The sequence below is a fragment of the Rhinolophus ferrumequinum genome, chromosome X, assembly GCF_004115265.2.
Source record: "Rhinolophus ferrumequinum isolate MPI-CBG mRhiFer1 chromosome X, mRhiFer1_v1.p, whole genome shotgun sequence".
Taxonomy (NCBI): domain Eukaryota; kingdom Metazoa; phylum Chordata; class Mammalia; order Chiroptera; family Rhinolophidae; genus Rhinolophus; species Rhinolophus ferrumequinum.
In genome coordinates this window covers 72,834,159-72,850,542 of record NC_046284.1, presented here as the reverse complement: position 1 = coordinate 72,850,542, position 16,384 = coordinate 72,834,159, and the positions used below count along the sequence as shown (strand labels likewise).

Here is a 16,384-nt window from a genome sequence, read left to right as displayed (position 1 = left end):
TCAAAATGCAAAGCCATTTTAAACAATAAACTTCCAATTCTTCTATCTTTTAGAATTATTGATTAATGTCTGATAATTTATCAATAACACTCATATCCTCCTTTAATTTTACATTTCCCCCACCCCAGTTATTCAAATACATCTTACTCCTATAGACTTCATCATTTGACATTTATATTTTCCCATTGTTTCAAATAATGTAGTAATCCATTTAAGACTGTGGGGAGTTTGGATGGGGTTTAGGGAGCTCGGAGGTTGTTGTTAGAGAACTGCAATTAAAGACAGATTCACAATAGAGAGCTTCTCATGTCATACCAACACCATCTAGTGGTTAAAATATTCGCAGATATTTTCATTTTGTTTAAGATTTAATGCCCAATGTAAAAAAAAAGAAAAAAATGTGCAATGTTATATTCTACTTATTGGAGATTGGTAAAATTGCCATGATGTGCTTTAGGCTGATGAGTGCCTTGTCTGCCATCAGTAGAATATGTCTTTTGAATTTTTTTTTCTGTGATATAGCAGAGATACTCTGTGTTCATCCAGCTATTTTTCCTTCTCTGATTCTACTTGAGGGGGAAGGAGAACTGGAGTTGAAATCAATGTCAGATTGCAACTTCATTCCTGATGAGTTTTCTAATCTTGAACATGTTTCTGATTACCCAATATCTTTTTTTTTTTTTGGAGGTAGAGGATATAGGACCTATCTTTTAAGATTTTTTTGTTATAAACATCAAACAGTAATATAAAATAGTAATATAAGTACAAAAGCACTTTATGTTTCTAAGGTATTATTATTACTATTATTGAGAGCTAGGGCACTCAAAAACATATCTTTACATGCTGTCTCCAATTGTCCATTCTGTTTAACTACAATTTGGATTCTGCCCTCACTGTTCCACCAAGATTGTTCTTGCCAAAGTAACTGCTGGCCTCCATGTTGCCAAGTTGGGGCACATTCTTTTGTCCTAATATTATGAAACTTGCAAGCACATTTTCATACTTTCTTTTCTTTTTTTAAGTTTATCTATCAATGAATTTTATTTATTTACCTATTTATTTACTTTTTAAATGATTTTTAAAATTACAGTGGACATACAATATTATATTAGTTTCAGGTGTACAACACAGTGATGAGACATTTACATAACTTATGAAGTGATCACCCCAATAATCTAGTACCCATCTGACACCACACATAGTTATCATAATATTATTGACTATATTCCCTATCTTATGCTTTACATTCCTGTGACTGTTTTGGAACTACCAATTTGTGCCTCTTAATCCCTGCATCCCATTACCCATCTCCCAACCCCCATTCCATCTGGCTACTATCAAAATGTTTTCTGTATCTATGAGTTTGTTTCTGTTTTGTTTGTTTGTTTATCCATGTCATTGCAGATGGTAAGATTTTATTATTTTTTATGGCTAAGTAACATTCCATTATATATATGTACTACTTCTTCTTTATCCATTCATCTATTGATAAACAGGTTGCTTCCTTATCTTGATTGTTGTAAATAATGCTGTAATTAACATATAGATGCAGATGTCTTTTCAAATTAGTATTTTGTTTTTTTTCAGATAAATGTCCAGGAGTGGAATTAGTAAGTCCTTTTTCTCTTGTTGTAGCGTTTGTTTTAAAGCAATTTTTGTCTGGTATAAGTGTTGCTACCCCCAATTTTTTGTTCATTTCCATTTTCATGAAATATCTTTTTCCATCCATTTATTTTCAGTCTGTGTTGTCTTTTGATCTGAAATGAGTCTCTTAAAGGAAGCATATGTAAGAGTGTTGTTTTCTTATTCACTCAGCCACCCTATATTTCATTGGAACATTTAATCCATTTATATTTAAAGTAATTATTGATAAATATATAGTTATTGCCATTTTATTATTCATATTTTTCATTTTTTAATTAATTTATTTTTCTTAAAGAAGCTCCTCTAACATTCTTTGTAATAATGGTTTGGTGGCGATGAACTCCTTTAGCTTTTTATTGTCTGGGAAGCTCTTTATCTGTCCTTCAATTCTAAATGTCAGCTTTGCTGAGTAGAGTCATCTTGGTTGTAAGTCCTTGCTTTTCAACACTTTGAATGTTTCATGCCATTCCCATCTGGCCTACAAAGTTTCTGTTGAGAAATAAGCTTGACAGTCTTTGGACACTCCCTTGTAGGTAATTTACTGTTTTTTTCAGATTCTCTCTTTGTCTTTAAACTTTGGCATTTTAATTATAATGTGTCTTGGTGTTGGCCTCTTTGGGTTCATCTTGTTTGGGAGTCTCTGTGCTTTCTGAACTTGTAGGTCTATTTCCTAGGCTGGGTTAGGAAAGTTTTCCATCATTATTTCTCCAAATAGGTTTTCAATTCCTTGCTCTCTCTCTTCTCCTTCTGGTACCCCTATGATGTAAATGTTGGTACACCTGATGTTGTCGCAGAGGCCTCTTAAACTATCCTCATATTATTGGATTTTTTTTTCTTTTCTGATCGGGTATTTTGTGCTACCTTATCTTCCTAGTCATTGATTCAATTCTCTGTTTCATCTAATCTACTGATGATTCCTTCTAATTTATTCTTCATTTCAGTTATTGGATTCTTCATTTTTGACTCTTTTTTTCTTTCATTTTATTTTAACTTTCTTCATTTATTTAACTCTCAACTCTCTCTCTTCTTCCATCTGCATCTTTTCCAGATTTCTATCTTTGATATCATTAATTCCTTCCTCCATCTGATCAGCTGTATTTACTAAGCTGCCTATTTCATTCTTCATCTCTTTTATTGAGTTCTTCAGCTCCAGAATTTATATCTGGTTGTTTTTAAAAATTTCAGTCTCTTTGGTAAAATATTCATTTTGTTTGTTGATTTTATTTCTGATTTCATTAAACTGCCTATCTGAGTTTTCTTGCATCTTGTTTTTTTCAGTATTGCAATTCTGAATTCTCTGTCATTTACGTCACATATTTCCATATCTTGAAGTTTATTTTGTTGAGGTTTTTCATTTTCTTCCTGACCTGCCTTGTATCTTGGTTATTTATAGGAATTAATGGATTATTTCTCTTCCTAGGCATCAGGGGTTTGAATTCTGCAGCATATTGATAAGAAGAGGTTTTGTGTTTGTTTGTTTGCATTCCAATAAGTAGAGCCGGGGCAATTTATTTTCTCTTGTGTTGTTCTGGTTTCTCACGCAATGAGAGATTTGCTAGAGAGGTGGGCTTTTTCTCTGTGTCCAGGTTGCCTCTGTCTCAGGGAACCACCCCTGTGGGAGGATGGGGTGGACAGTGGGGCTCTGACCCCCTGAAATCCCAGTTGTTGCCACTGCAGCGAGATGCAAAGCTGTGCATCTCAGCAGCACTGGGTGCCCCCACTGGAATCAGCTGCAAAATGTGGAGGTGGGGTGGGCTGTGAGAGGCTGATGGTGTATTGTGGCTTTGTTCTTCTCCAAGTTATGGCAACTGCCAGACCACAGGTGCCTCACTCCTATAGCTACTTCCTTGTCACTGGAATTTGACAGTATTTGTATGCTGCTCAAGAACTGTCTCTCCAGTTCTCAGAGCTGCAGATATTCTGCTCTTTAATCTGACACTGCTATCATTTTTTTTTTTTTTTGGGCCTGCAGCTAACCTTAGGAGGGTGTAGGGAAGGTAGACTTTGGGTGGGTTGGAGGAGGTTGCCCGGTTTTATTACTTTGTTTTATGCCTGGTAGTGAGGCCTGTTATACTGCAGTTGCCACACTTCTGTATTTGGTCTTTGTCCCAATATCTCTGCCAAGATCGCTGTGTTCAGCCATATTATATGCTGATCCCTCAGGCAGAATTGCTAGGGCCACAGAGTGTGGACCCACAGTCTCAATCCTCCACTCTCCTGGGACCACAGTTAGTTTTGGTCTACATCCCACAACCACCATCTCTGTACTTCTCCCTTCCTTCCTCCCCTTTTCACCCAGACTTGACCACCTTCAGAATTTTCTATGTGTGGATTTCTCATATGTGTTTTTATGTTGTGTAGGGAATTGTTTGTTGAATTATAGTTGTTTAACTTGTTGTAACTTTATAGGAAGAGATCAATGAGCACCCCTCATTTCACCATGTTTCTGATGTCACCCCCCAAAGCAATTTTTAAATTAATTTATTTTTATTTAAGTATAGTTTATATACAATATTTATTAGTTTCAGGTGTACAATATAATAATTTACCATTTATATACCTTAGAATGTGATCACCACACTAGGTTTAGTAATCATTTGTCACCATGCAGACTTATCACAATATTATTGACTATATTCTCCTTCACCTTTTTCACTCATCTCCCCAAACCCCTCTTCTCTGGCAACCATCAGTTTGATTTCTGTTTCTGTTAGGCTGTTTTTGTTTTGTTTTGTTTGTTTTGATTTTTTAGATTCCACATGTAAGTGAAACCATATATTTTTCAAAAGCAATCTTTTTATAACAAATTTTATTACTTACCTTCCAAAATTACTTCCATTGATTCCTTTTTAATTTTTATTAAAATCAAAAAAAAAAAACAACTTGGCATGGCTATAAGCTGTGACAAATACAGCTCATATCTGCCTTTGAAACCTCATGTTTTTGGGTCATGCTCCATTTTATTCACTATGTTTTAACAGCCTCTTTAACTTCTTCAAACACGATAAACTTTTTCTGTTTGGGCGGCTTTCAAACATGTTATTCCCTCTCCCTAAAACATCACCTCCAAGTTCCTTTAATGTCTAGCTTCTTCTTGTCCTTTCTCAGCTAATATAAAACCTCCTCAGTGAAGCCTCCCCAGATCACTCTACATAATTGGATTTCACCCACTTGTTCATTATTATTTCATCTTGGATGTTTTTTGACAGTTTTAGTTATCATTTTTTTTTTAATTAAAGTTTATTGGGGTGACAATTGTTAGTAAAGTTACATAGGTTTCAGGTGTACACTTCTGTAATACATCATCTATATATCACATTGTGTGTTCACCACCCAGAGTCAGCTCTGCTTCCATCACTATATATTTGATCCCTTTTACCCTTGTCTGCCACATTACCCAGCAATCCCTCTCTTGGTTATCTACCCAAAATATCTGAAAACATTTATCTGTAAAGATATATGGGCTCCGATTTTTATTGCATATTTATTTATGGTGGCCAAGACATAAAAACAACCAAAATGTTCTTCAATAGATGATTGCATAAAGATGTGGTATATATACACAATGCAATACTATTTTGCCATAAGGAAAGATGAAATAATGCCATTTGCGACAACATGGATGGATCTTGACATTATTATGCTAAGTGAAATAAGTCAGACAGAAAAAGTTGAGAACCATATGATTTCACTGATATGTGGTATATAAAACTGAAAACAACAAAGGAACAAGACAAACAAATGAAGAAACAAAAACTTATAGTTTAATAGTTACCAGAGGGTAAGGGGCGAGGAGGTGGATTTTTTTCTTTGTTCAAAAACAACATTCAACTGAGTAAAATTTAAAGATCTTACTGGCTTTATTCAATGATTCATGAATTGTGCAGCATCTAATGCAGCAGATAGAAAGGAGCTCCAAGGATCTTTGCAAAATGAAAGACTTATAGGCAGAAGGGAGCAGGAACAAGAAAGTTATACTAGGCAAAAAAGCAGATTGTAAGGTTACTTTCCTTCAGGGAATGGCAGGGGTTTTTCTGGCAGATACCAAACTAGTGCTGATTAGACAATTGCTGATTGACTGGCTTAAGATTTCATTTCTGGGATAGCGAAAACTGTAATTAAGTCAAGTCTTGATTTGATGACTTGGGGCTTAATATAAGTGTCTCCATTTTAGGAGTATTGTCTTCTTTTTAATACTTCTATAGAATTATTACTCTTTCTTTGTTTTCCTTCCTTCCTTCTTTTCTTCTTTCTTTCCTTCCTTCCCTTCCCTTCTCTTCCTTTCCTTTCCCTTCTCTTCCCTTCCTTTCCCTCCCCTTCCTTTCCCCTTCCTCCCTCCTCTCTTTCTCCCTTCTCTCTCTCTCTTTCTTTCTTTCATCGGTTAATCAATCAATCATATAGTTATTTTCTTCTCCACTTGTGAAACCTATGTCCTTTACTAAGCTATGGGTTCCATGAATACAGGAAATATATATGGTTTATTCACCACTATATACTCATAGTCTAGTACAGTGTTGGCTCCAATGAAATGTGCAATAAACATTTGTGAAATAAAGAAATAAATGAATATAAATAAAAGTTGTTTGGAGTATGGCTATGTTATGAAAATGTTTGGTAGAGCTTTGAAATCAAGTTCATTTTTTCAACCATTTCCTTTGTTTTACTCAATACGTCATGTAACCTGATATGCTAGTTACTACAAAGATTCTACCATATGAAATGAAAGTTTGTCTCTGGAGAGAGTATAATAGTACAAAATACATAAAATTAGCTATATGAGGATATGTCACTGAGTTTGGTTGGTTTGACATCATTCTTTTGGAAGCATTAATTTTGGTCTATCCCTGATAGACTGAGTGGAATGAAATAAGTAAAGATGGTGAGTAGTTTAGATGGGTTTAAAAACATAAATATGGAGGCAGCCTTTTAAAAGACCAGTTCATTAGGCAGACCTGTGCACATTGGGAAGCATTTTGCCTATAATAAGCAGTCAAGAGGACGTAGTTCTATTCCATGAAAGCATTGTACGATAATTTTTCAACTGTCAGAATGAATTGAGTGGAATCTCACTACTTAAATGTCACCTAAAAAGGGAGAATTACACAAAATTACTTATGAAAGCCATGTGAATAGAATGATCCCCTGGCTTTAGGCAATTCACATACATTTACAAAAATTGCATAGTTCCAAAGTGGAAAGGAAGCTCTTGGGGAAGCATGTTCTTTTGGCATGTTAAAGAAACCAGGTCCATAATAAGATATTTCTGTCATTTAAAAGCACTGAAGAGCTGATGAAGAGCTAGGGAACCAATGAGTTTCTTTTAAGTTTCAACCTTATCATTAATTGAAATTATTACCTGCTTCTTTCTACATTTCTGAAATAAGGTGAAAATAGCAACTTTATGAAAACATATTTTCAAAGTGCTTTGAAAATGACTAAGTAGTGTGGAAGCTCATTTGACAGCAGTAGTTTATTTGCAGCCTTTCCCCCCACCCCATATTCCACCTCATGTTTTTTACTTAGGTTGATAGCTTTCTTTATTTTTTTAAAATTAAATTTATTGTGGTGACATTGGTTAATAAAAATATATAGGTTTCAGGTGTACAATTCTATAACATATCATCCGTATATTGCATTGTGTGTTCATAGCCTGAAGTCAAATCTCCTGCCATCACCACACCCTTCCTCCTTCCCCCCTTCCCCTCTTGTAAACACTATACTGTTGTCTGTGTCTATGTGTTTTTGTTTGTTTGTCTTGTTCCTTTTGTTGCTTTCAGTTTTATTTTCCACATATGAGTGAAATCATACGGTTCTTGATTTTTCCCGTCTGACTTCAGATAACTTTCATTCTTAAAGTCCTTGTTTCAAATTTAAACTCTAAGGCAAATCTCAATTTCTTCTTTTACTTTTCATTCAACTATACTTTGTTTTATTAAAAAAATACGTAGCAAAACACTGAATAACTTAATAATTTGGACCATGTCTACTCTCCATTTTCTCTCCCACTTGCCTTCACTGTCTTAGTCTCATGCTTGCTTTCTCCTCTGTGTACACATGTGAACAAACAAGCATCACTTACCCTTGCTGTTAGATAATTTAATGGTATTGCTAAGTAAATATGTATTTAAAATCAATAAAACTGGCAATCCACTTATTTTTTTAATTTAATGAAAGTTTATCGGGGTGACAATTGTTAGTAAAGTTACATAGATTTCAGGTGTACAATTCTGTAATACATCATCTATATATCACATTGTGTGTTCACCACCCAGTGTCAGTTCTCTTTCCATCACCATATATTTGATCCCCTTTACCATCATCTACCATCCCCCTTATATTTCCACGTTAGGGCACAGATAATTCAGGCCTTGACAGGTAGAATCAGGTATTAAATGAATTTAGACTATGTGATCTGTTAATGTGCTTAATTAGGATTTAAGCATGAATATATATTGGGACTCTCAAAATGACATACAAAAGCAAATTTCTCTAATAGTGAACTATGCAATGTGTAGAATTCATCACCCATATCTCTCCCCCTGTTTTGAATTGGGAGCCTCTGCCTGAGGGAAAAAATCAGAGCCTGTAGACCAGATCTGGTAGAAATAGCAAGAATTTGTAGATCAGAGCTGTTCATGCAATTTTTCCCTCTCCTCTGCTCTTGTAAGTAAGTGTATTTGAAATGACTGCCACTGTGATCCAAAAGCCAGATTAGAAGAATAATGCTCAGTCTTGATCAGAAGTAGCGGCCAATCAGTGCTCTCCATAGTCTAATTTTCAGTTTTAACTAGATCACACAACTGCATGACACTGTGAAAAGTGCTTTCAGATCTATTATTTCACTTTCTTGTTTATATTAATTACATGAATGTTAGTGATGTAGTCAACACAATATTTATTGAGCAACTATAAACCAGGTAGCATTCAGAGTGCTTGGAATACCGCAGTGAACAGAGTTAACACTGATTTTGGCTTCTCTAAGCTTATTACCTAATCAGTATAATTATTATTATTTTTTTTAATTAAAGTTTATTGGGGTGACAATTGTTAGTAAAGTTACGTAGATTTCATGTGTACAAATCTCTGTATTACATCATCTATAAATCACATTGTGTGTTCACCACCCAGAGTCAGTTCTCCTTCCATCACCATATTTTTGATCCCCTTTACCCTCATCTACCACCCTCCACCCCCCTTACCCTCTGGTGACCACTAAAACTATTGTCTGTGTCTATGAGTTTTTGTTTTTCATTTGTTTGTCTTGTTCTTTTGTTGTTTTGGGTTTATATACCACATATCAGTGAAATCATATGGTTCTCTGCTTTTTCTGTCTGACTTATTTCGCTTAGCATTATAATCTCAAGATCCATCCATGTTGTCACAAATGGTCCTATGAGACATCACCTCACCCCAGTTAGAATGGCTGTCATCAACAAGACAAGTAGTAACAAGTGTTGGAGAGGTTGTGGAGAAAAAGGAACCCTCATACACTGTTGGTAGGAATTCAGATTGGTGCAACCACTATGGAAGGAAGTGTGGAGGTTCCTCAAAAAATTATGAATAGAATTACCATATGACCCAGCAATCCCTCTCCTGGGTATCTACCCCAAAAATCTGAAAACATTTATACATAAAGATAAGTGTGCTCCAATGTTCATTGCAGCTTTATTTACGGCAGCCAAGACATGGAAACAACCAAAATGTCCTTCGCTAAATGATGGATAAAGAAGTGTGGTATATATACAGAATGGAATATTATTCGGCGGTAAGAAAAGATGAAAGAGAAGACAATTTAAAGGGCTAACTTCTCTCACCCAGAGAACACTTGAAAATTTAAGACATGTGGATATATTAAGATGTTTTATTTTAATAATTTTAACCTCTACCTACTTTAGGAACATTACTGAAACATCAAGTGCAATCTCTCATCTTGAATTGATGTTATAATATAATAGAAGAGCATGGTTTAGAATTACGTAATCTGACCTTGAGTAATTGTTCTTCAAAATTTCCTGTATTGGCATTACTGAATTTCTTAAATTGTTTTCAGTTTTTTTTTTTTTTTTTTTTTTTATCTTCAAAATGAGGAGTTTCTTAATGGGGTCACAATTTGCTTTTCGGTAGAAGAATTCTTTATACTTTGGCATCCTTGATCCCTGTCCACTAAGTGCCAGTAGTAAGTGCCAGTCATTGTGACAACCAAAAATTGCACCCCCAATATTGTCAGAACAATTGAAAACTGCCATATTATCTCAGATTTCATTCAGCCCTAAAATTCCTATAATCTAAGGAAAGTGAAATTCCCAAAGAGCAATTTGGCTTAGTAGCAATCCATAGGATCCTTTAACTTCCCAAAACTCATGCATCTGTTCCTATCCTCTTTTCTTCTTATTATTACAGAACTGGGATCTCCTACCTCAAGCTATGCTCTGTAATCTATTCCCCCTCTTTTTTGTCTTGTGCTATCCATCATTTATTTTCTCTCATGTGTATTCATACTCTTCTTTTCAACTGGAGCCTTTCCATCAGCCTTAAACAGGCTCAGTTCACTCCTTTTTAAAATACAACCAAACTCTAAGTATACTCTCTGGGTCTCATAGCCTTTGTTGCTCCCTTGTCTTTTATTGAGATTACTAATGGGCACTTTCCATCCTCATTTTATTTGAGCTTTCAGAAGGATTCCACATGAGTCAAACTCCCATCCCACCTCTTTGAAATTTTCTTTTTTTGTGTGTTTTGTGACAGTCCACTTTCTGATTATCTTATATCTGGTTCCTCTTTCTCTGTCTTTTTTGCTGGCTATTCTCATTTATATATCACTAAATATTAGCTTTTCTCAAGGATTCCTCTAGACCTCTTTCTCTTCTCACTCTTTACTCTTTCCCTGATGATTTCCCTCATTCATACCCACATATAATTTCATTTACTTGCTGTATACATATGACTTAAATTTATACCTCTAGCCTAAAGATCTCCTCTGCATTCTAGAACATATAGTAAGTATTTTCTTGCTATCCTCACTTGGATAACCCACAGAAATCTTAAGCTTTTTATGTCTAAACTTGAACTTTTGATTTTGCTGTCAACCTGGATACTACTCTTAGTCTTCCTCATTTGGATAAAATTACTTTCTCTACCCCTCCTGCTCAAGCATGAAATTTTAGTGTCATCCTTTTTACCTTTCCCTCTGTCACAATGCCCTCCTTCCATGTCTATTTGGTCACTTAATCCATTTATTTGTATCTCCTCTGCCATCATCTCTGTCTAAGCTATCACCATCTCTTACTTGGAATAACAAAGTGGTCTCCTAAACTTTCTCCTCATATCCATCATAGCTAATTTTGAACACTCTTTTTTACACTGCAGCTACAGTGATCTTTGTAAAGCATAAATCTAGTCAAGCCATCTTAATTGTCAAATAGTCTTAGAAAAAAAATGTTAGCATAGCCTGTAAAGCTTTCCATTGTCTAACCCTAGCCTATCTCTCCACAAACGAGTCATGCAGGGTTTTCAGTTTCCCTAATGTGCCATGCCTTCTCCTACTATAGGGCCTTACTGATGCTGTTATTCCCTCAGCCTATAATGGTTCTTTCTCTCCATGTAGCAAATGTCTACTCATACTTCAGGAATTATATTAGGTGTCACTTCCTTAGGAAAAAAAAAAAAAACTTTCCTTACCCTACAATTTAAAATATGCTACTTTGTCATAAAAGCATATGCTACATTGTCATTTCCTTTCTAACACTTATCTCAAGTTGTAATCGTTCATACATTAATGTAGTTATTTGACTAATGGCTCTCTCCTTGACACATTACACTGCACTGCAATCTCCATAAGGCCATGAGACTATGTGTCTTTTTGACTTTACATCCCCACTGTAATTCCAGTGCCTCAACAAAATATTATACAAATATATTTATATATATATATATAATTTTATGAATATTGTGGCACAACTTATTGCTTATTAATATTCTTATTATATTCTCCTCCGTGTAGAGATGCATATATTTGCTTGTTTCCTTAATTGAGATATAATTGACATATAACATATTAATATCAGGTGTACGTCATAATGGATTGGCATTTGTAAACACTGTGAAATGTTTGCTTTTTTAATTCTTCTTAAGAAACAGTTAAAGTAGCATACCAAGAGGACTGTAATCCCTCTCCTGACTCTGGGTCAGAGTGAACACACAATGTGATATATATAAATGATGTATTACAGAATTGTACACCTGAAATCTATGTAAATTTACTAACAATTGTCACCCCAATAAACTTCAATTTAAAAAAGAGGACTGTAATCCCATTTTTAATGGATGATAAACAATGACAAAATGATGTACCCTAGATAGCTGGCAGAATTTGAAGTTAAAATATGTTATAGCACTTTGGCTATGTGATTTGACTACTTCCTTCCACTTTTGAAATATAATGGTAAACTTTCTGTTAGGTTATATTAGATAACACAGATTTTTGTATGTAATATTCCCCATTGAACTTGTGAGAGAAAGTGACAGGATTTCTCTCTGATGTTAGCCCAATAATCCCCCTGAATCTGAAGATAATGTACTAAATTCTAATTCGGGCTGGATTAACACATGTGCACGCCTGCACACAGACAAAAACAGACACACACACACACACACACACAGAGATGGGAAATATTCAAGAACTAATTTAACATGATAGGAATACAGATTTTGTTTCTAATTTTGTAGGGGATGACCATCCGTCTTCTTGTTGACTTACTAGATGTGACAAGAAGAAGAGAGAACTCTCCAACAGTGACTAAACAAACTCTCCTCCGTGTAAGATGCATATATATAATCTAGATCATCTTGTTGACTGAAACTAACACTTGTATGTTAAATCCTTACATGTTAGGTCTTTTTATATTTGGATCTCTCTCCTAATAAAAGGGGGCATGATTTTTCTGACTTCTGAATAGGTATTTTTTTTTTAATTAAAGTTTATTGGGGTGACAGTTGTTAGTAAAGTTACATAGATTTCAGGTGTACAATTCTATATTACATCATCTATAAATCCCATTGTGTGTTCACCACCCAGAGTCAGTTCTCCTTCCATCACCATATATTTAATCCTCGTTACCCTCATCTACCACCCCCATACTCCCTTACCCTCTGGTAACCACTAAACTATTGTCTGTGTCTATGAGATTTTGTTTCTCGTTTGTTTCTCTTGTTCTTTTGTTGTTTTTGGTTTATATACCACATATCAGTGAAATCATAAAGTTCTCTGCTCTTTCTGTCTGACTTATTTCGCTTAGCATTATACTCTCAAGACCATCCACGCTGTCACAAATGTTCCTATATCATCTTTTCTTACCGCCGAATAGTATTTCATTGTGTATATATACCACAACTTATTTATCCATTCATCTATCGAAGGACATTTTAGTTGTTTCCATGTCTTGGACACCGTAAACAAAGCTGCAATGAACATTGGAGCACGCGTGTCTTTATGTATAAGTGTTTTCAGATTTTTTGGGTAGATACCCAGGAGAGGGATTGCTGGGTCATATGGTAATTCTATTCGTAATTTTTTGAGGAACATCCACACTGCCTTCCATAATGGCTGCACCAGTCTGCATTCCCACCAACAGTGTATGAGGGTTCCTTTTTCTCCACAGCTTCTCCAACACTTGTGACTATTTGTCTTGTTGATGATAGCCATTCTGACTGGGGTGAGGTGATACCTCATTGTGGTTTTTATTTGCATTTCTCTGATGATTAGTGATGTTGACCATTTTATCATATGTCTATTTGCCATTTGTACGTCTTCCTTGGAGAAATGTCTCTTCAGGTCGTCTGCCCATTTTGCAATTGAGTTCTCTTTTTTTTGTTGTTGAGTTTCATGAGGTCCTTGTATATTTTGGACATTAGCCCCTTATCGGAGGCACTGTTTGCAAAAACCTTCTCCCATTCAGCTGGTTGCCTCTTTATTTTGTCAATGGTTTCTTTTGTTGTGCAGAAGCTTTTAAATTTCATATAGTCCCATTCGTTTATTTTAGCTTTTACTTCCATTGCCTTTGGAGTCAAATTCATAAAATGCTCTTTGAACCCAAGGTCCATAAGTTTAGTACCTATGTGAAAACCTATGCAGTTTATTGTGTCAGGTCTTATGCTTAAGTCTTTGATCCATTTTGAATTAATTTTGGTACATGGTGACAGATAACAGTCCAGTTTCATTCTTTTTGCACCTGGCTATCCAATTCTCCCAGGACCATTTATTGAAGATTCTGTCTTTTCTCCATTGCATGTTATTTGCTTCATTGTCAAAAATTATCTGTCCATATTTCTGTGGTTTTACTTCTGGGTTCTCAATTCTATTCCACTGGTCAATGTGTCTGTTTTACTACCAATACCATGCTGTTTTGATTATTGTAGCCCTGTAGTACAAGCTAAAGTCAGCGAGGGTGATACAGGGAGTATTGTTCATTTTTCTTAAGATTGCTTTGGCTATTCAGGGTCTTTTGTGGTTCCAAACAAATCTGATGATTTTTGTTCTATTTCTTTAAAAAATGCTATTGGGATTTTGAGGGGGATTGCATTAAATCTGTATATTGCTTTGGGTAATATAGCCATTTTAACTATGTTGATTCTTCCAATCGATGAGCACAGACTGTCTTTCCACTTCTTTGTGTCTTCTTCACTTTCTTTCAAAAATGTCTTATAGATTTCAGCTTATAGGTCCTTCACATCCTTGGTTAAGTTTATTCCTAGCTATTTTATTCTTTTTGCTGCAATTGCAAAAGGAATTGTTTTTTGTATTTCTTTTTCTGAGATTTCATTGTTAGTATATAGGCATCCAATGGACTTTTGTACGTTGATTTTGTAGCCAGCAACTTTACTGTATTCGTTGATTGTTTATCGGATATAATAGCTGTTTGGTGGAGTCTTTAGGGTTTTCTATATATAGCATCATGTCATCTGCAAAGAGTGATAATTTAACTTCTTCATTCCCAATTTGGATGCCTTTTATTTCTTTCTCTTGTCTGATTGATTTGGCAAGGACTTCCAACACTATGTTGAAAAGCAGAGGTGATAGGGGACAGCCTGTCATGTTCCTGAACGTAGAGCAAAGGGCTTCAGTTTTAACCGTTAATTATGAGATGAGCTGAGTGCTTGTCATGTACGGTCTTTATTATGTTAAGATATTTTCCTTCTATACCTATTTTATTAAGTGTTTCAATCATAAATGGATGCTGTATCTTGTCAAATGCTTTTTCTGCATCGATTGATATAATCATATGATTTTTGTCTTTTATTTTGTTTATGTGATGTATCACATTGATGGATTTGTGGATGTTGAACCATCCTTGTGCCCCGGGGATGAACCCCACTTGGTCGTGATGAATGATCTTTTTAATGCATTGTTGTATTCGAGTTGCTAGAATTTTGTTTAGGATTTTTGCATCTGTATTCATCAGAGATATTGGTCTGTAGTTTTCTTTTATTGTGTTGTCCTTACCAGGTTTTGGTATCAGGGTAATGTTGGCCTCATAAAAATGAGTTGGGGAGTACTGTCTTTTCTTCAATGTTTTGGAAGAGTTTGAGCAGGATTGGTATTAGATCCTCTTTGAAGGTTTGGTTAGAATTCACTACTAAAGCCATCTGGTCCCGGACTTTTGCTTTTGGGAAGGTTTTGGATGATTGATTCAATTTCGTTACCGGTGATCGGTCTCTTTAGATTTTCCAGTTCTTCATGGTTCAGCCTTGGAAGGCTATATGTTTCTAAGAACTTGTCCATTTCTTCTAGGTTATTGAATTTGGTGGCATATAGTCCTTCATAGTATTCTTGGATGATCCTTTGTATTTCTGTGGTATCTGTGATAACTTCCCCTCTTTCATTTCCTATTTTGTTAATTAGTGTCATCTCTCTTTTTATCTTAGTGAGTCTACCCAAGGGTTTGTCAGTTTTGTTAATCTTTTCAACGAACCAGCTCTTTGTCACGTTATGTTTTCTATTGTCTTTTTGTTCTCTATTTCATATTGTTTTGCTCTGATTTTTGTTATTTCCTTTCTTCTGCTGACCTTGGGTTTCACTTGTTCTTCTTTTCTAGTTCTTTAAGGTGTAACACAAGTTTATTTATTTGGGATTTCTCTTGTTTCTTGAGACAGGCCTTTGTAATGATTTAAAATTTCCCTCAAATAACTGCTTTTGCTGCCTCCCAAAATTTGGTAGGATGTATTTTCATTGCCATTTGTTTCTATGTATCTTTTGATCTCTCCTCTAATTTCTCCTTTGACCCTGTCATTCTTAAAAGTATGTGTTTAATCTCCATGTATTTGTGGTTTTTTCCTGCTGTCTTTTGCTGTTGATGTCCAATTTCAAAGGCTTGTGATCAAAAAATATGCTTGTATGATTTCAATCTTCTTAAATTTGGCTAAGGCTGATTTATGTCCCAATAATATGGTCTATCCTTGAGAATGTTCCATGTACACTAGAAAAAATGAATAGTCTGGTGTTCTAGGATGAAGTGCTCTATATCTGTGAATTATGTCCATGTCACCTAATGTGTCATTTAGGGCTGCTATTTCGTTATTGATTTTCTGTTTGGATGATCTATCCATAGCTGTCAATGATGTATTTAAGTCCCCTAGTATAATTGTGTTTTGGTCAATTTCTCCCTTTAGTTCTGTTAGAAGTGCTTAGTATATTTCGGTGCTCCATGATTGGGGGCATAAATATTGATGACTGCTATGTCTTCTT

General features: G+C 35.1%; 1 protein-coding gene across 1 annotated transcript in view; it reads left to right on the top strand.

Annotated features, from left to right (window-relative positions):
* Window positions 1–16,384, top strand: part of LOC117013999 (sodium/hydrogen exchanger 2-like) — a 92,302-nt gene that overhangs the window by 60,833 nt on the left and 15,085 nt on the right.